A 20,673-nucleotide genomic window follows, 5' to 3' on the forward strand; every position below is an offset into this window, starting at 1 on the left:
GAGAGAGAGAGAGAGAGAGAGAGAGAGAGAGAGAGAGAGAGAGAGAGGTTTGAGTAAGGGAGCTATAGAGATGGCTCAGCTGGTAAAACATTTGTCATGCAGATGTGAGAACCGGACCCGGGTTTGGATCCCCAGGACCCACCTAAAAGCCAGATGTAGCAACTGGGGAGGTGAAGACAGGCAGAGTTCCTGAAGTCCTGAAGTTCACCGGTGAGCCCGCCTAGCAGATTGGTTAAGCCTCCAGGTTCAGTGAGAGACTCTAGATTAGAAAATAAAGTGGAGAAATCGAGAGAGACAGTGGCACCAGTCTCTGAGCCTTACAAGAGCAGACACACACATGCAAGTGCAGACACACAGGCATATATGCACGAACACACCACATGCATGCTTATTTAAAATGTCTTGAGTAGTAAAAGTGTAGAAGAGGAACTAGAGGAGATGGTGTGTGTGTCTGAAGACGACTCGCCTCTTACTCTCCCAGGACCTCATTTGGAGTAAGATGGGTGTGATTTTGGACAGAACTGATCTGGATCTTGTGGTCGCTGGTCATGGCTGCCCTCATGGCAAAATGGAGTCCTTGAGTGACTGTCCACTGTTCCTTTGTGCCTGCTGTGAAGGTTTAGCTACTGTCATTAGATGTTTGTCACTGCTCCTGTCCCTTATCATCTCCAGGCTGTATTTCCAATACCCACAGAGGTTTCTGCCCACATCTCCTCTCTCTTGGATTCTCAGTAGGAGATGGCCAACACCTTGGGCCTCACAGTTGAAACAGGATAATCGCTATATACTGTGTGTATCCTCAGCTATCCTGGGAAGTGTTGATACAGGATATCCTCCTGCCCACCTAATCAGCCCATCGAACCCCCCCCCCTCAACTCTTCCTCATCATAAGAAGGATTCCAGTGCTTCCAGGTTCTGGAAGCCTGTGCTGGCTCCCTCGAAGGCCTCCTCTCTGCTCCCAGGTACAGTAGCTCCTTACCTGCCCCCTGGAGGATTGCTGACTCCAGCGCTTCAATTGATTAAAACTTTGTCCCAAGGGTGAGAAAGGGTAGAAAGAGCCATAAGGGTTGCCTTCCACCTCTGCAGTGACACCTGTGATCCCAGATCCCCAACAATTGACACCATAGAGGGATGATTTTTCCCGTCTCTCTGATCCTGCCAAGCACCGTGAGAAGCCCTAGAAGTTTCTCCCTGCTCCCTGCAGGCTGTTACCCTGGACTCACCGGCTAGGGCACACTGAGCTTAGAGTCTGTTGAAGATCTTGAGCCAAATATTCTGAGAAGCCCTGGGTGGTCCCCATTCTGTCCTAGCAAGCCAGTGTCCCCAACCATCTCTCCTGGAAGCAACATCTCTTCGTTAGGAGGGAGCCAGTGTCCCTGAAACCTCAGCTCTTTCCACTGCGATCTTAAAGACTGTCTGGCTTCTCTTTGTTAGCATGGAAATGATGCTCTTTGTGGCACTCTGCAGCCCCACTGGAGACCACACGTGGTCTTCCTCTTTAATGGCACTGCTTCTTTCATGGGCTATTGGCCAAAAATTGGTCACACGTAGCTAAAGAGAACAGAGGAAAATGTGGTCTGCATTCCAAACACCCCAAAGGCTCCAACTGTGGAAGTTGTACGCGGTATCTCTGCCACACCCACGGTGCTTAGATTACCCCCCTCCTCCCTCCTCTTTTCCCACCCGAAACACTGCTTCAGCAGAAAGGCACCCTTTGCTCAGTTCCTTGCCATCAAAACCTCAGGGTCTAGCATCGACGAGAAGGGCTATGTGGGCAAAACTTATCTGCACAAGGACCCTGAACCTTGACACTGGGTGAGGCTTCTTTGTGCACACAATCATGATAGTGTGGGTAGAGACCCCCCGGGGCTGGTACAAAGGGCTTAGTGGACACAGCACTTGCTGAGCAAGCACGAGGACCAGTGTTTGGATCCCCAGCACTCACTAAAAATCCAGAAAGAAGTGACAACTTGCATATAATCTCAGAGCTAGGGTAGGGGGTGAAGACAGGAGATACCAGGGGTGGGCTAGCTGGAGTATCTGAATCAATGGGTTCTGGGTTCAACTGGAGACCCTGCTTCCACAGATGAAGCAGAAAGCAATCAAAGAAGGCATCCAGCACCACCCGGTGCCCTCCAGGCACATGCTCACAGATGTGCGTGTCCACCTGCAAACGTGTATTCCCACACACTGGAACACACACACATACATGCAAGAATGTATGCACACCACATAGACACACACATGTTAGAAATCAAAGGAAGTGAAATGACCCTGGTGCCGATGGTGTCTAGGAAATGGAGGGCCGTAATGTGAGGGTGTGAGCTACCACCCTGCCCGAGCTCACGGGGTCTTTCATCCTGCTTCCCCAAACTCTCCGTATAGATGACTGACACACACACATCCTCTTGTTCTGAGCTGGGTGTTCAGAGTTCACCTGGGAATCTCTGTCAAATGACAGCGGAGCGTCTTGTCTTGTTTCATCTTAGCTGAAGGGGAGGATCCAGGAGAAAGTATTTAAGAACATGTTGAAAGAGATATCTCCAATGTGTGGAAAAAGTGATTAACACTGTGGTTTCAGCCTGGGGCAGTGACAGAGGCACAGGAGCAGCTCCCTGAGCAATGCACGGCCGGTTTGTAGCTCTGCAGGGTTTCCATCATTCTGACAGTCGCTTCTGGCCCATCAATCCCTACTAACCTCCCAGGGAATCTTCTTCATCCACTGGCCCAAAAGCAGTCACATGACCAGGCCTTGGACAAGGGAGCTGGATTGAGTGTGGTTCCTGCTCTACAGCATGGTGGAGTTCAGGGGATGAGAGAAACTTCCTGGATGAATCCCCCAGTTGATGCTACACACACATCTTCCCTTCTTCCCACCCAGGCTGCCCGTGAACTGAACAGAACTGCCATGCACAGTGCACATAAAGGACCTGGAGTCCCTAGCTCTAACTCCGAGGCAAGACGTAAAGCCTGTTGCGGAGTTAGTGCCCAGCACAAGCAGTGGAACAAGGCTGGGGTGGATGGAACACTGTGAGATGACAAACATCTAGACTGAGGGATGGGGCCGGGGATTTGGGTACAAGCGGGTGGGGGTGGGGAGATGGGGAGCAGCGTCAAGAGGTGGAGCCCCTGCAGGAACAGAGTCCCAGGTAAGCGTGTCCTCAACAGAACCGACCAGGCGGGAAGGAAACTTCTGTCTACACACCTCCGTCATCAACAACGAGGCACATGCTGGTCCACGTTGTGTGACTGCTGCCCTGTGTTCAAGTCCCAGGCTCTCTACCGCTTTGTATCACCTACCCTGGCCAATCCTCTCTCCTCCTCATGATCCAACTCTTGGGCATCCCGCTCCCTCCAGGGCATGGCAGTGACTGGGAGGTGCTACCTGCTATCTCCTCTCTCTCACCTGTTGGACAGTCCATGGTTACATGATGGTGCCTTGCTGCAAGGGATGCTGGGTTGTGTCTTTGTTCTGGGATACAATGTATCCAGCTACATCCAGGAGGCTGTAAACTACTGCAGAGGGATGGACTCCGGGAGATGCAGCCCTGCCCCAGAGCTCCAGGGTGTGTCCGCAGCACTGACAGCCTTTCATCTGTGACTGCAACCAGTTCCAGGCAGGTGAGGGAACTCAAGAGATGGACAGCACCCTGCACAGATGGTCCCCGATAAGCTGGAGAAGGGAAGTCAAGCTGGGGAGTTCAGACAAGCTGGGATTTTCAGTAGTGAGACTCGTTTTCCTAGAAGTGATTGGAGGTCACAAATTCAAAGGTGAAAACGGAACCGACAACAGCTGGTGGCATGGGAAAGAAGCTGGAAACTGTTGCTTTGGTGTTTATGCCCCAGTGTGAGGGCACATTGCAGATGTGGCATTATTAGTTTTGTTTCTCCTGTTGGGCATCGTGAGCAGTGCCACCATGACAAGCCTTAGCACACATCCCCTGTGATGCTGGTCCCTCTATTTGTTATGTAAGCGACAGGCATGGCTCTCCCCAGCAGCTCTGGATTCCTTGGTCTCTGACACCACATGGGGGAATTCAGGGACTGAGATGTTTCATCCATTTACACAGAGAGATGTGACCAGGGGCTGGGGACAGCTTCTCAGTATGCACCCCAGGCCAGACACCACCAGTGGGGAGCCGATAGCTGAAGGGGGGGTTAGCTAGTCTGCCTTTTGTCCAGCTGGGCATTAAAACTGCACAAGGCTGAGTCTGCTGCATGAAGTCAGTGCCACAGCTATGAATACTAGACACTCTTTAACAAGGGATTATTTCCCCTAGAGCTGCTGACAGCTTACCTCTCCATCCTGAGAACAACTGTCCACCCAGTTAGGGTCACAGGGACACTGTCTCACATACAGATAAGGGATGCAATCTGTATCCTTCACTCAGGTGACTGCTTCTGCTTTCTGAATGTCCTCGTGACCTTTATGTGTCCTGAGAGAGTCCCTGAAGGACCCCAGGAACCTAGCTAAGGATGCACGTTCAGGTGTGTTTCTAAGGTTACACTTCAGGACCATTGTCTCCCTGCCTGTTGCTCCTCCATGTTGGGTGGAGGGTTGCAGCTAGAGTCAGAGATGGCCGGTCCTCTCTCGTGGAATGTAGGTGCAGTCAGAGAGAGGGAGCCACAGAGGTTACCTAGCCAAATGCAGTTAGCATCCTGATCAATGTTTGGGCAGCATTAGTGGGTCCCCTTCTTCTGTCACCCACCCCAGGACCTGTCACAACCTTCCCTGGGGACTGTGTGTGCTTTCCTCGGCTGCTCCAGTGCCTGGGTCACACACACACACACACACACACACACACACACACACACACACACACACACGTCCATGAAAGTCAGCTCCATCTGTGCAGGCTAATCCTTACTTTTAAGAAGACCGTTCATGACAAAGTGGCCATAAGCATCTAACCATCTCTGCTTGTGGAAGTCAAGGCTGACTGTGGGGTCTCTCTCTCTCTCTCTCTCTCTCTCTCTCTCTCTTTTTCTCTCTCCTCCCTCTTTCTCTCTGTCTCTCCCTCTCTATCTCTGTCTCTGTCTCTGTCTCTCTCTCTCTCACACACACATACACACACACACACACACACACACATACACACACACACACACGTCTTCCTCTGCATGCTCCCCAGTTACCTCCAGGAAGCTGCATGGCAGCCATAGCTACTTGCTGCCTGTGTGCACCAGTCTGACTGCAAAAGCACTGTTCCAGTCACAGCTGGTTTAAACAGCCTGCACTGGATCTTTTTGCCTACACAAGCCTCTGAATTCTAGAGGACCTTGTTTACCCTACAGCTATTCTCTCTTAGGCCAGATGGGGAGCCCTACCCTGCTTGTCCAGCCTAAGGCCTTTGATTGGTGCAAGCACAGTCCTTCATTTACATGAAGGCTCACTATGATTGGCTGAATCACCCTCGCCACACCCCTTTTGAGTAGATGAGCAGGCTGATTGGCTCACTGGCCCAACACTAGTCTTCTCTGCTGGTCTTGTCTGCTTTTGACCTTCACATTAGTAGAATGGGCTAAGCTGGTAACAGGAGGGAAGGCAGCAAGCAGAAGCAGAATCATGGTGAATACAACAGGGGTGGCAAGAGGTGACAATAATGGTGTCAGGGTAATTGGAGATCTCCAGAGAGCATTTAGGGTGGAAAACATGGGGAGCAGAATTCATAGGGACAGCAGAGCTAGGAAAAACTGAAGACAAGAGATTGCAGCCCTGGTCACAGAAAAGCTGCCAGAAGCTGTCAAGCTTTAAGAACCAAGGGTCTCAGCCAGGCAGTGGTGGTGCACGTCTTTAAGCCCAGCACTCGGGAGGGAGAGGCCAGCCTGTTCTACAAGAGCTAGTTCCAGGACAGGCTCCAAAACTACAGAGAAAACCTGTCTCGAAAAACAAAACAAAACAAAACAAAAAAGAACCAAGGGTCTCTGACACTTGAGGGTGACACTGTCGCCATAGGGCAGAGTCCCAGCACTGGAAGGCTGTTTGGGAGCTGTAGCACTAGCCGGTTGCTTCTGCTACTGTTGAGAGTTGAGAGGATTAGAAGAGCTCCCAAGTGCTGCTGGCTAAATCCTACAGCAATAAACCTTCAGGTAGGATTCTGAAGTCCAAGGCCTGGAGCAGAAGGTCCCTAGCTCTCAGTGCCCAGAGTTGTTAGCTTCTAGGGGTGTGTGGTATGTGGCTACCCTCAGGGCCAAGCAGCCACCATCTTGGGGAGTTCAGTTGCACTCAGGTGTAAAAGTGTATACTCCTTCTGGGTTTACTGGCCCTTTACACCCCATGGAGGTGTGGGGAGTCGCACCATTCCTGCTGAAGTTGACTTTCACTGCGGCCTTTGAGACAGAAGAGCACCCGGATCCCTGTAAGTCACCCCTCACCTATGTTCTGAAATGAACCCCAATAAACTCCTTGGTTCCCACAAGTAAACTTTGATGAAACTGCGCCTCAGTTTGTCATTGGAACCTCCAGATCAAGGACAGATGTTGCTTACGTCGTCCCCCACCAGGAAGGAATTTTAACAACACTCTGCTGGTTCAGCTCTCAGGCACTGGGAACTTCGGGAGCCAAGGCTGACAGTTCTGGGGAGCTGCTCCTCTGCTCTGAGTAGAGTGGAAGGACCCAGACACCTGAGCAGAAACAAGCATGCCGGGTCTACCTGAGTTTATTCAAGGCTGGTCCCCCAAATGACCACCCTTGATTTATTAGATCAAGGATACCTCAAAGCACTGTGACTATGGCTGGCACAGGTGGCTAGCTCCTAATTGCCTTTTTCACCTTCCACATGCTGGCCCTGGATGTCTAGATATTGGACCCCAACTGTTGGAACTAGTAGATCTATAAGAAGTCAAAAGTCACCCAGAATCTCTGGGTGAAAACACGAGTTTTCAGGAGATGCCATTGTACAGCCAACATGAGTCCTGACTCTCCACAGCCTGGTGCCACCTGAATCCTTTTAGCCTAGGTGGAATCGGGTTTTGGATCTATGAATTTTAATACGGCTGGGAGTCCATGTCTCTAACAAGCTCCAGGCAGTGCCTTGGCAGCCTGCCCATGGACCCTAAGGAGGAGTGAGTCCCCAGAGCATCCTAAAGGGACTGGGGGGCCTATTTTGGAGGTACTATGCATTTTGAATAAATTTCTGGACATTTGGAACTGTGAAAACAATTTCATAGTCGAGAGAAGCAAACACAAACCGTTGTGGAAACCCAGTGTTACTTGGTATACATTGCAAGGCTCTCCAGGGAAGGGCAGAGGGGGGCATGCACCCTCAGGTACTGGGGGTGCGGCAAAAGCTGAGGAACTGCCATGTTCATGATGTCCTGACCTCCCCACAGGAAGCTTGGACAAAAGCACAAGCTGCCCTGTTGTCATCTCCTTGGTCTCTCTAGTATCTCAGGATGCCCGTTGGGACCCAGAGAAGTGAGGAACAAGCCTCAGGGTCCATGAGAATCCGGTTCCTGCCTGGTGAGACCAAGTGTCACACAGAGCTGGCCCTTCTTGCAGGTCTCAGCACCTGAGTTGATCACCAGCAGATGCGCAGCTCTGAAGCCTTGAGCCACCGGGGAGGGTGGTGCAGCTGGTCCTCGAGTGGTACGGACTGTGGTGATAGTTCTGAGTGGTTCTGCTTATGGCGGTACTGGGAGAGGCAGATGGCAGTGATGGTCTCTGGGGTGTGTGCTTATCACCAAACCCAAGTTCACATGCTAACTGAACACAGCTAAGTGTCAGTCTGGCAGTGGTGGCGCACACCTTTAATCCCAGCACCCAGAAGGCAGAGGCAGGTGAATCTCTGAGTTAGAGCCCAGCCTGGTCTACAGAGTGAGTTCCAGGACAGCCAGAACTACAGAGAGAAGCCCTATCTTGGAGGGAAAAGGGCATCAGGTCCAAAAGAAACTGGGGGATAAGGGAACAAGATGGCTAACTGTGGTGTCTGCTAGCATACCAGAGCTCATGCTGGCCCCCAGGCTCTCTAAGTATCAAGATTATCTGCAGCTCTTGTCAGTTCTTCTCCCTCAGTCCCCTACCCTAAACCTCTGTAGCCCACAGGCTTTCCTTCCCCCAACTCCTCATTCCTAGACAGCCCTGCCTTTCAGCTCTGTGTTCCTAAGGTCCCTCTCTCTTTTGTCTCCCTCTCTTGCCCCACCCTCCTCCCATGGCCTGGTCCAATCTGCTGGCCACGTGTGGTCTGCCACATTCTCTCCCTGCTCTGGACCCTCCCAGATGCCTCTGGCTGTGCTCTCCCTCAAATCTACAATAAAAACCTTCCCCTGCACCATACCCTTGGAGCAGCCATGCCCTCACTTTATACAGTAAAGCTAGCGAATTTTATGTTCCTGTATTTCATCGTAATTAAAGCTTATTTTAAAAGGAACAAATTGGAATTACCTTTATGTCAATGGCGTCGTTTTGTTTTATGTATATAAATATACACAGGTTTTTATTTTTATTTCCTCTATAATTTCATCTATTTTTCAAGCCATGAACAATGAATCACCATAATAAGAAAATAAACCATGGTTGGCATTTGTGTGTCTTTCGTTAAAGTCTGTATCTGGGGATGTTCGACTGTCTTGGGGAGAGCAAGAGAACCTTTTCCCTAAACACAGCAGTTGAGGAGAGGTCAAAAAGATCAAGGGACAACAGGATCTCGGGTACACACATAGGCACCACAGGAAACTGGAGCCAGTAGCCAAGGCACTGATAAGACATGCCCAAACCAGCAGGTGGTGCATGGGCATGGATGCCAAGAGCTAAGACTCAGGGTCTCCCTGCCAGAGCTTGAGATTCCAGGTTTTCCCCTGCCAAGCCTTGACACGTCTCTGGCTCTGATAGCGCTACAATGGCGGTCTGCATGTCACCTCCACTTAAGGTAGGAACAATGGTCCTTCACAGCCCAGTCTGCAGATGTCAGACCACACTGAGGCCGGCTCTGTGCAGGCATCCATCCAGCCCGAGTGCTGCAGGCTGGTGATAATGGCCACGTTTAGTCTCCATGAGCATCGGTTTCAGTTGTCACTTGTTCCGAATCGGAGCTCCTGGTTCCTGTGATCAATCCTGAGCCCCAGGGCACCCCAACAGCCAAGCCCAGGATGGCCAGCGTGGCAGATGGCCACGAAGCAGCATTTATCTTGGCAGGGAGCGCTGCAAAATAATGGCAGAGTTCAGGATGTCCATTAGGGGACATTAAAAAGAAGAAAAGAATTGGCCTCGGGAACACCCCTGAGGTCTGATCCGAGGCCAAGTGGCGGCATGGAGGGCGCTGCTGGATTCTTCACTGGCGCCATAAGAGATCATTTCTCACGCCATTGACAGTGCAGGATCTGGCAATGGAGGGAGTAAATGGTCTTAGCTTCTACTGCAATCCCCACGTACAAGTCCTCTATTGAACTGTTCGTTTCTAGTGCTGCACATTTTGCTCTGAGAAGACACCTCTGGGTGGGCGCTTGCATTTCACCCGGGGACATAGTGGGGAAAAGAATGCCGACCTGAAATGAATCCAAGCATCACCCTGTGGACCAATGAGAATTATGACCTTCACTGTGATGACTAACAACATCATCACTGTCGTTACCATCACCACCACCATCATCAACACTATCGTTGCCATCATTGTCAGCATCATCACCACCATTACTGCTACCATCGTTATCATCACCACCTTCATCCCTACTATAACACTATCACACCATCACCACCATCCACAACCATAACCTTTGTCATCATCACCGCCGCCATCATCACTCATTCCATCACAGGACCATAAGCTCAGAATGCGCAAATATCTGCATGCTTGTCCCTCCTGCCGGGCTCTAGGAGCATGACTAGCATGGTCCACATGTGTTGACTGGATGCACATGGGGGTTAATGAGTAAAAGAATGGAAAGCACCCAGTGGGCTTCTCCTGTGATGCCAACATTCGAGGGGATACACAGTTTACTGCTTGGTTTGGTCTCAGTTCTATCACTGTGAAGAGACACTTTGACCAAGGCAACTCTTATAATCAGGGGCTTACTTATGGTTACAGAGGCTTAGTCTGTTACCATCATGGCAGGGTGCATAGTGGCACACAGACAGGCATGGCTCTGGAGCAGTACTGAGGGCTTTAGATGCTGATTCACAGGCAGCAGCAAGAAAAAGAGACACTGGGCCTTTGAAACCTCAAAGCCCACCTCCAGAGACATACCACCTCCAACAAGTCCATACCTCCCAATCCTTCTAATAGTTCATCAACTGGGGACTAAGCCCTGCAAATATATGTCCCCATGGGGGACATTTTCATTCAAGCTACCACACTGCTAGAGCCTAGACACCACAGGACCACCATAAAAGTGACCTCCCACGCACTCTAGATGTTCTTCTGGTCTGGCCTCCGTCTCTGGAGCCCTTCTTACCTCCCAAGGCTTCATGCAGCCTCATTGATTAAATGTCCAGGCCCACTAGATAATCGATTTACCATCAATACAGGCTGCCCTGAGGGCAGACCTGGGCAGGCAGTTCTCTAAATAAAGATATCTCATGATGGGTTGACCTGGTGGAGAGATGCAGGAGAAAACTCTGTTAACCTGGACCGGACGCACAGGGTGGAAGGAGGTATAAGTCCTCAACTGCACTGGCCTCTAAGCCAAGTGAGGCTGGCTGGAGGGCAGCCTGGGCTGCGGAGCAGAGGCTTTGAGGACTGTCTGATGAGGAACTCTGAGGCTCCCACACATCTAAAGGGGAAAGTCCTAGACCTCGTGGCCTGCCTTCTTGGAGAGGGCTCAGACAGCTTGGGACAGCCATTGGACAGTGCCTGACAAGGAAGGAATGAGTATTTTACACCTTGACCATAGAAGGCAGAGTGGGGACTTGGGGTGACACTCTAGTTGAAGAATGTAAAAGAACTGTCATTGCTGACTCCTGCTTGCAAAGGAGAAGGTGACACTTGAAAATATCACGCATAAATGTGTTCTAGAGAATTGTTTCTTAATGCTGCTTATATTCCCTGGAACCTGGATTCTGGGGGCTCCTGTACCAATACCTCCAGCTTTTTCCTGCTGAACCACCCAGACCCTGGGGCGGCTATTGGATAGAGAAGCAATGACAACTTAGGACCTGTCTGTTCTAGCCTTCAGCAAGGATTGCACTGAGCTGTGGCTTCACAAATACTTCAGTGCTTTGTACGTCTTTTACAGGGATCCCTTGGTTCTTGTCTGCCGGAGGAAAGAATTCACTTCGGATATACAGTTGATTTAAGCAGAAGTTTATTTAGCAAAGCAACATCGAAACTGGGATGCAGTGCGCTGGAAATGGACAGTGGTCCAGTGGGGTCTATGAATGTTTAGGAAGCTGGTAGCATATTCATGGAGTAAGGTAGCCCCTTTTTCTCTCTTCCAATCACAGGGGATCCACTCTCTTACTTAGGGTGTTTCTTCCCATGATTCTTTAGAAAGCTCACAGAGAGGGAAGATCTAAAGTTTGCTGCAGATTTTACAGCAGTGAAGCCGGAGTCTTTGGAGGGTGTAGCAGACCTTTGGTGAGTGCACATGCGTGACAGACAGGAAAATGTCCTGGTGCCTCAGCTTCTGTTATTGTGGGAACAACCTAACTGCAGCCTCAAGGATATTTAACCACAAAGGGATGCTCTGAGTGCCTGGAGATGCAGCTAAGCTGTCCCTGGTTACCTTGTATTTAACTCTTTGTCCTGGTAAGAGTGTATCATTCCTTTCCTCTTTGATGAACAGCCCAAGGCTAAGAGAGCTTGCCTAAAGCTTCCCAGCATATTCTTGCAACCCCAAAGTCCTATCCTACCCTTCTTCAGGTGTCTCTTCCCCTTGCCTTGCTGTCAGCCATCCTGATGGGAGTAACCAGAAATCACCCCATTTGAAGGTGTCTATTGCTGTGAAGAGACACCATGCACACCAGCTCTTATAAAGGAAAACATTTCATTGTGGTGGCTCACTTACAGTTCAGAGGTTTAGTCCATTATCGTCAATGACAGGAAGCAAGGCAGCATGCAAGCAGACATGGCGCTAGAGAAGGAGCTGAGAGTCCTTACATCTTGACTCACAGGCAACCGGAAGCGATCTGTCTCACTTGGACGTGGCTCGAACATATATGAGACCTCAAAGCCAGGCCCCCACAGTGACATACTTCCTCCAAGGTTACAACTGCTTCAACAAGACAACACCTCCTAATAGTGTCGCTCCCTTTGGGGACATTTTCTTTCAAACCACCACAGAAAGCATCTGCTCTAGCCCTGGGCTGTTTCTTCTCCCTAGCCCTTGCCTCTTGCATCCAACAGTGTGGATATCAGATCACTGCCTCAGGGAAAGGCCAGGGGTAAGGATAATGGAAGCCAAGTCTTTGGTTTGCCTTTAGGACCCATGGCATCACGTTGAAGGAGATGTGGGAAGTTTTGGCAGGTTTGACCAGGTCGTTTAAATGAGACAAAACTGGCCGGTCTGACAGTGAGCAGAGCAGGCAAGAGAAGCTTGGAGGAGAGCCCAGGGGAAAAAAAAACAAAACAAAAGTGGAAGAGCCCAGAATCAGGGGATCTGTCCCTCCATAAAGATAAAACCCCAGAATAGACTTACTTCACCCCCAAATCAGATCTTTCACCCCACTCTCAACCCTCTGACCCTGCTCCACAAAAGCCCCTGACTTGAGGGTAGAGGAGAATGGGCTCTATAACAGACAGTACAGGCCTTCGCATCTCTGTATTACAGTCACTCTGTGTGAGCGGTCACTTAACTGTTTGTGGCCAATGTCCATGTGTGGACCGTCTCTGTGCCACAGTCATTCTGCACATGCGGTCATTCACTGTATGTCATCACGCCACACTCCACATCACTTTCCGTGTGCTGACTACTCCACTGTGCTCTCTGACTAGAGGGTGGTGCTGAGGCCACTCCCGACCTGGGGCCTGGGGACCATATGCCAATCCACGAGCGAGTCCCCAGGAGTGGAGGTGGGAACTGGGAAGGTGTAGTAAGAGCTGCGGGCTGCGTTCCTGCCACCCTGGCTCACGGCCGCCTGGCTAGCTTATACCCCGAAATAACAACACACAAACTGTATTCTTTTAAACACTGCCTGGCCCATTTCTATTTATGTGTGTAGCACCCCAAGGTGCGCTTACTGGGAAGATTCTAGCCTACGTCCATCCTGGGTCGGAGCTCCATCGCGTCTGCTCCAGAGAGCAGAGCTATCGAGTCTGAGCTCACTTCCTCTTCCTCCCAGCATTCTGTTCTGTTTACTCCACCCACCTATGTTCTAACCATAGAGGGCCAAGCAGTTTCTTTATTTTTTAACCAGTGACCTTCCTCCATCAGGGAGGAATCCAATGGATGACTCTCAGTGATGAGGATGAGAACGGGAACTAACACCCACCAGCACGCACTGTCCTTTTCCTCAGAGCTGGACGGGTGCAGGGGGCCCACCCACACCAGTCCCACAGTCTCCTCAAAACCACTCATTTCTCTCTCCCCTCAGGAATGTGGATGCATAGTCCCTTGATGCTCAGACACCTGGCAGTGCGTGGCGTTTCACGGGGAAGACCTGCAGGACAGAGTTGCCTGCGTTCCTCGGAGCCTCCCTGGCATCTCCCCTGGATCGGAGGCTTCAGAACAGCAAGAGACAGACCCCTGTAGCATGTAGTCCATAAGAATGTGTCCAGTGTCCATCTCTGGGCAGGGGCAAAAAACACAGTCATAGGACAAATTTACACTTTTAGGCCCTCCCTGCATTAGGACAGGAAGCTGCAAGCCATACCAAAGAAGACACGTGGGGCCACAGTGGGTCCCCATGCTGAGCTGTTCCCAGGTCTGTCTCCTTCTCAGGCAGGAGAAATTGTCCAGGATAGCTTAGCAGGATATTGCCCACAGTGGTTCCTGTAAGGAGGAAGCCAGTGTCCTTTGGTATATTAATGTGACGACCACTGGGGAATTTATCAATGACGGGTGAGCTGTCATTACAGGTAATTTCCCTAGCACCATCACATTAGCTAGGAGCATTCAATGGCCCTGTAAAAAGTCACAGCTGCCATCAGCAGGATAGCGCCCTCACCTGCAGTGTGCTCTGGAAGTCAAAGCCGAGCCAAACCTCCAGGCTGCCTGCAGCCTGTGTTCCCTCAGGCCACTAAATTACCTGTCTGGACAGCATTCCAGGATGGAGTCATTAAATGCAGACACGCTGGCCCCAGGATGCCAACTTCCTGTAAATGTGCTGGAAGAAAAGTCAAGATGTGTTGGCCCCAGGAAGCCCACTTCCTGTAAGGGCACAGGAAGAAAGGTCACGGGAAGTACTGTGTAGGACAAAGGAGCAATGAGAGCCACAGAAACCCAAGTCTCAAACGCTGGGGAAGGAAAAGGAGACAGTGATGTCGGTCTCTGATACTGGGAATTTCAAAGGGCCAGTATAGACAGACTAACATGGGTCCAGCCCTCAGAGCTATTCTGGTGTCTACACTAATCTTCATTGGACCCATGTCTTTCTCTTGTACCACGGCTGCTCTGTACGAAGGTCCTTACCTCCCTTCCAGGTGTGGAGATCAATCGAGCTAGAGTTCTCTATGCTGGGTCCAGACTTTAAGCACAGAAGAAGTATCGACACAGAGTCTCTCTGAATGAGGACTCAAAGCCCTTCCCTAAGGAAGCAGGGCCAGGCCTCCAGCAGCTCACCAGTAAAGCCCAGCTTCACTGTGCTCTTCGATGCTTGGCTGGAGGCAGGACTCTGGACTTAGTCGTTCAGTTTTGAATACACTGACCATTCTGTTCCTGGGAGCCTCATGTTCCTAAACACCAGGACACATAGACAAGCCAGGAACTTGCAGGCGGCTGTTCCACTAGAGAAGCCAAAGACTGATTCCATCTCTCCACAGTGGGGAGGCTGCAGCAGGGTTCCACCCAAGTTTGAATTTGGGAGTGAGACAGGGGCAGAGCAACTGCCCAAGTCCCTCCTCCCCTCACCCCAGTCCACAGCCAGACATCAGCATATTTGCATAGTCACAACCTCTGAGCATTCTAGGAAACCCCCAAGGGCCTGCGCCAGGGACCCCATAGGTCCACCAGGTGCAGCTCCCCCGGGGTGTACATCTACGGAGGGAGACACTCTTGATTTCTTCTGCCCCGGGAAAGACCTCAGCAGGGTCTGCAGAGTGCAGAAACAGGACCTTTCTGTGTATCTAACCAGAACCACTCTGGTCCCACAGTGCTGTCCCCTGTTCCTGCTCCTGCTGTCCTCTTGGTTCTCATCTGCACAGGCCCCACATGAGCAGCTCTAAGCACCTCAACCCTGGGCAATCTAAGCCCCCAGGCCTCACCACCTGCTGAGCCAGGCCACCTCCAGGTCAGCTAGCTCAAGGTCAGTGAACCTTCCCTGTGCCGGGATTACAGGTGGAGCTTTCCAGAAAGGGCAAATTTGAACCTTAGCAAGAGCATTAGCATGGCCATTGCTAGAGTCCCCAGGGAGAGGCTCAGAACCACCTCAGGCCTCAGCTCATCCTGAGGGTAGAAAAACAAAGCCCCTTTCAGATCCAGCCTCTGATTCCAAACTGCAAGGGAGGGTAGGCCCCTTGGCCCTGCCCTGAATGACCAGTGTGTACACAGCCATTAATAGCAGTCAGCAGGCAGGGAGGTCCTTCACCCTCCGCTGATCCCTCTGAGCTGTGAGGTGCCTGAGGCAGGGAGAAGATATGTTTGCCCCCCTCACCCAGGTTCAGTGGGAAGTGGGGAAGTCTGATGAGGTAGCATCTGGGCCCAGAAAGCCGGTTCCTGTAGCGAGCTGCGTGAAATCACACCTGATAGAGATGTATAATCAACTCCTGAGATGGCTAAGGCCTGACTTATGCCTGATCACGCAATGATCATCAGCTGCTTGCATATACGTGAGCCTATGGGCAGTGCCCACCTGGCAATCCGGGATTGGCAGCCCATGCCTACTTAAGGGCTGAGAAAAAGGAGAGGAGGGAGAGAGGAAAAAAGAAGAGAGGGAAGAGAAAAGAGAGAGGTCAAAAAGAGAGAGGAAAAGTGAGAAAGTGAATAAAGTCCTGGAATAAACTGCAGTGAGAAGAGCTCCGGTGGTCGCGTCATTCCTTGCCGGTCGAGGTGGGACGTGACAGGTTCCCCCATGCTCCTCAAGTCCTACGCCTTGTGGTCCCCTCTTCTGTTTCTTTCCCTAAGTCCTTCTGAGCAGCCACACACAGGTTGATTGTGACAGAGAGGTAGGGGAGAGTGACCAGAGAGACTTGCTGGAAACAGACATCAACCTCGAGAGTCCTGAGTTCCTTTTCCATTGTCCTCAGCTCTTAAGTGGCTATGTCAAGAGCAGGTGCACCGGCTCTTTCTGAGACCCTGGCTCCATGAGGAGGTCACACTGGTGAGGATGTCCTTACCCCACACCTGTTAAGTTGGGAGTTTAGCCCCCAGCCTCTGGCATCCATCCCAGCCCCCCCCCCCCCCGGCCTGGGAGTTGCTTTGGTCTGGACTCCAAATCCCAGCATGCCAGGTCCTGACCCTTCCATGGAAGGGGGTCAAGACCACTCCCACAGGGTATTTAAGTGGGCTCCCAGAGGAAAAACACGTGGTTCAGGGTTTGCATGGGCTCCCTGCTGTCCTGTCTCCCCACCCTGCGCTCAGCCACCCGAGAGAGTCTTACTTAATAAAACAATGGGCATTTTGATTTGGTTTGATTTGACCTAATTGGACTTTTTTTTGTGCCGGCAGAGCTGCCCTTTTCTTATTATTTTTATTTAACAACACTCTGCTTATATTCTACTGCCCTGGCACTTCCCTTGTCCTACCTGCCTGATAGCACAGGTCACCCAACAGGCCCATGAATTCCACGTAGTCCCTGCAGGGGGTTAGCTTTCACAGTGGCTTCTGGTTCCCCACCTCTCTTCCCACCCAGTGATCCTAGTCCCCTTAAGCAGCCCATTGGAAGTGACATTATAACATCAAGTCATTGCTAATGGCTGGCTGCCAAGTCAGGAATCACACACATCCCCTAGGCCCTTGGTTCTCCATCTGTGGGTTATTTGCATCATGGTTCATGACAGTCGCAAAATCACAGTTATGAAGTAGCAATAAAACTAATTTTGTAATTGGGGTCACTGCAGCATGAAGAACTGTACTAAATGGCCAAAACATTAAGAAGGTTGAGAACCACTGTTCTAGGCTGACTAAGTCCCAGATCGGTTACACAGAGACAATGCAAAGATCCTACAGACAAGCGGGCCTTCGGGAGGTGGGGAAGAGTGTGATTTACCCTCAAAAGGGGAGTTTCCAGGGTTGCATTGCCAGCTCCACAGAGCCTGCAGGAAGCCCACAGACTTGCCCTGAGGCACCCCAGAAACTGATGTCTCTGCAGCCTTGTGGGGTGTTTAATGTCCCAGGGTCTCCAGATCCAGAACAGTCTGAGGAGAGGCCTTGGGCTCTGCTGGCAGGAACAGCGCTCTCTTGCTTGGCATCATGTCATCATGGATAGAGTCAATCTCTCTAATGTGAGACTCTCTGGTGAGTAAGGCAGGGACCTGGGACCCCTCAGGAGTTGTACCAGAGGATCACATCTCCCAGAATAATCCATTTCCAATCTGCCTGCTTGCCTAGTTCTGCCCCCAGGAGTCTCAGTCCTTGCAAAATGGAGGGTCTATTGCGCATTCAGGTTTCTTCCTCCAGCGTGGTCCTGTGACCCCACCAACTCAGGGTTCACCCTTCAGCACCCTCCCTGGCACAGCATCGAATCCCTGTGCTTGGCACTCCTGGCCTGGGTACAATTCCATGGGACTCCCACACCTACCACGGCCTTTCCTCAGGGAAGATGGAAAGTGCTGGCAAGTGCTGGTCATCCGTCCTAAGAGCATGGGGACTTCAGTCGTATCCAAAATATTACTGAATTCTGTTTAAAAAGTGCTCATTACATGGAGTTCACTGAGCCCACGTCAGAACAATAAATCCAAACTCTTTGCATAAGCATTTGTCCTTAATAAAACATAAGGAACTGGTATGGTTTTGACTATTTACTAACATCTAAGTTTAACTAATTTATATAAATTCAGTGGGTGGCCTTAAGGGCTGGTGTGGGTGGGGGATGGAGGCATTTCTTCCTAAGCACAAAACTCAGAGACTTACGGTTTATTTATTTCTTTAATTTGCCCCTCCAAATGCAGGCGTAAATCTGTACTAAGCGACAACTTTAATGAATATTCATTTCTAAAGTGAAATAGGAGTAGCTCTAGTTTCTATTCAAAACCAGAGGGGAGATTGCAGTACGTTGAGCTCCATAGAGATAGCGCCAGGGCAAGCGAGAGCCGGACGGGCACTGGGCTCTGTGCCTCGCGGACGAAAATCGACTAAACATGGGCAAAAGAGATCCTAAGAAACCGAGAGGCAAAATGTCCTCATATGCATTCTTTGTGCAAACTTGCCAGGAGGAACACAAGAAGAAGCACCCAGATGCTTCTGTCAACTTCTCAGAGTTCTCCAAGAAGTGCTCAGAAAGGTGGAAGACCATGTCTGCTAAAGAAAAGGGGAAATTTGAAGACATGGCCAAGGCTGACAAGGCTCGTTATGAAAGAGAAATGAAAGCCTACATCCCCCCAAAAGGGGAGACCAAAAAGAGGTTCAAGGACCCCAATGCACCCAAGAGGCCTCCTTCGGCCTTCTTCCTGTTCTGTTCTGAGTATTGCCCCAAAATCGAAGGAGAACACCCTGGCTTATCCATGGGTGATGTTGCAAAGAAACTGGGAGAGATGTGGAACAACACTGCTGCAGATGACAAGCAGCCCTATGAAAAGAAGGCTGCCAAGCTGAAGGAGAAGTACGAAAAGGATATTGCTGCTTACAGAGCTAAAGGAAAACCCGATGCAGCGAAAAAAGGGTGGTCAGGGCGGAAAAGAGCAAGAAAAAGAAGGAAGAGGAAGATGAAGAGGATGAAAAGGAGGAGGAAGAAGAGAAAGATGAGGAAGATGATGATGAATAAGTTGGTTCTAGCACAGTTTTTTTTCCTTGTCTATAAAGCATTTAACCCCCCTGTACACAACTCACTCCTTTTAAAAAAAAAAAAATTGAAATTAAAAAAAAAAAAACAGAGGGGAAAGCAGACCGTGGTTCACGGCCTCTGGTTCTAGGGCAGCTCAGATACCCATGGGACACCAGGAGGCCTCACTGCCACGTGTCTGGAGGAGCTCCAGAGAATGTGCTGTGTGGGTGCGGAACTTCAGTGTGTAGGGCTGCCAGCTGCCCCTTCCCTGCAGAATGGGGATGCTCCCGTCCAATGAGAGGGGCCAATCACGTAGACTCGGGGTCAGAGGCAGAGACTTTGCACTCAGACCCAGCGGTCACACACAAACCAGACATTCCTGCACACTGCTGGGAGCTGTAGGCAGAGGCAAGAAGCCCGAGCTCTCCAGTGTTTCCTCCGCTGCCCTCTGTTTCTCTCAACTTCTCTATTATTGTCATCCAGTCCCTTCTCTCCTCCCTCCTGCATCTTGTTGCCTTCTGCACCACACATGCTGAAGAAGATGCTGTGGAGTAGAAAATGGGTTTGGAACGAGATGCCCCTCACGCAATGTGGTGGGAGTGTGTCCTGAAAGATGATAGCCTCACTGAGTTAGTCTGTTTCCTTCCCGAACCCAGACTGTAGCTGGGGAGACACCCGACATCAGGGTACAGGAATGGGGAGGGAAGCCGTAACCGAACCGCTCTTAGGGCCCCAAGTGCTGGGTCCTCAGGATCTGGGGGCCATGTTTTATCCCTATGCTCATAAAGAACACATAGACTTGAGAACCTGGCAAGTCAGAGAGGGATGGGAGGGGGGTGGTCTCGAGTATTACATGATGATGTATCTGTGTCCAATCTAGAGGAATCACGTGATGGAGCTAGACAACGGGCAATCTCTTCTTAAGTAGAATGGGTGGTGATGTCACTAGATAAATGCACACAGATTCCAGCATTCCTGGAACCTGACCCCAAGCCCCTGCTAAAGATTACAGGATAAGACACAGTTTTACAGGCTGGAGAGATGGCTCAGAGGTTAAGAGCACTGACTGCTCTTCCCGAGGTCCTGAGTTCAATTCTAAGCAACCACATGGTGGCTCACAACCATCTATAATGAGATCTGATGCCCTCTTCTACCCCGCAGGCATACGTGCAGACAGAACACTATACATAATAAATGAATCTTCAGTTTTTTTAAAGACATGGTTTCCCTGGCACTGCCTGGTCACCGCATGGGTGGAGGCAGCAGCCATCAGGCAGAGGAAAAGCTGAACATGGCTGGGATACCATGAATCAGCATCCAGGGGTGAGAAAGTGCAGTCCAGGATGGGGGAGGGCATCCGTGGAGATCGAGAGAATGAGGTGTGTGCCCCCAGCATAGATACAGCCAGACCACACTCACAAAACAAATTTAAAGGCAAAATTATCAAGAACTATAGATACAGTCACAGACCAGTGAGCACAGAGGCAGTTTTTGGCCCACCTGACACACAGTCCTGGACTTTCCCCTTTGGGGTATAAGAGTAGACACTGGGACTATGGGTACCAGACAGCATGGCCCCATCACTACTGGGCACCGGTACTTACTTGAAAGGGAAATCTTGGGGGAGTGAATGGATTGTGGGGCTTATATAAAGTGACTGAGCTTTGCTGATCTCACTCAGCCACCCAACTGGGCTCAGCAATTGTGGATGTCACTTGGAGGGA

The 20,673-nt window shown here is 50.7% G+C and overlaps 1 pseudogene; it reads left to right on the forward strand.

Annotated features, from left to right (window-relative positions):
- Positions 1–18,326: 18,326 nt before the first annotated feature.
- On the forward strand, positions 18,327–18,949 carry LOC101990081 (annotated as a pseudogene).
- Positions 18,950–20,673: the final 1,724 nt, after the last annotated feature.

The sequence above is a fragment of the Microtus ochrogaster genome, chromosome 2 (assembly GCF_000317375.1).
Source record: "Microtus ochrogaster isolate Prairie Vole_2 chromosome 2, MicOch1.0, whole genome shotgun sequence".
In the NCBI taxonomy this organism is placed as follows: domain Eukaryota; kingdom Metazoa; phylum Chordata; class Mammalia; order Rodentia; family Cricetidae; genus Microtus; species Microtus ochrogaster.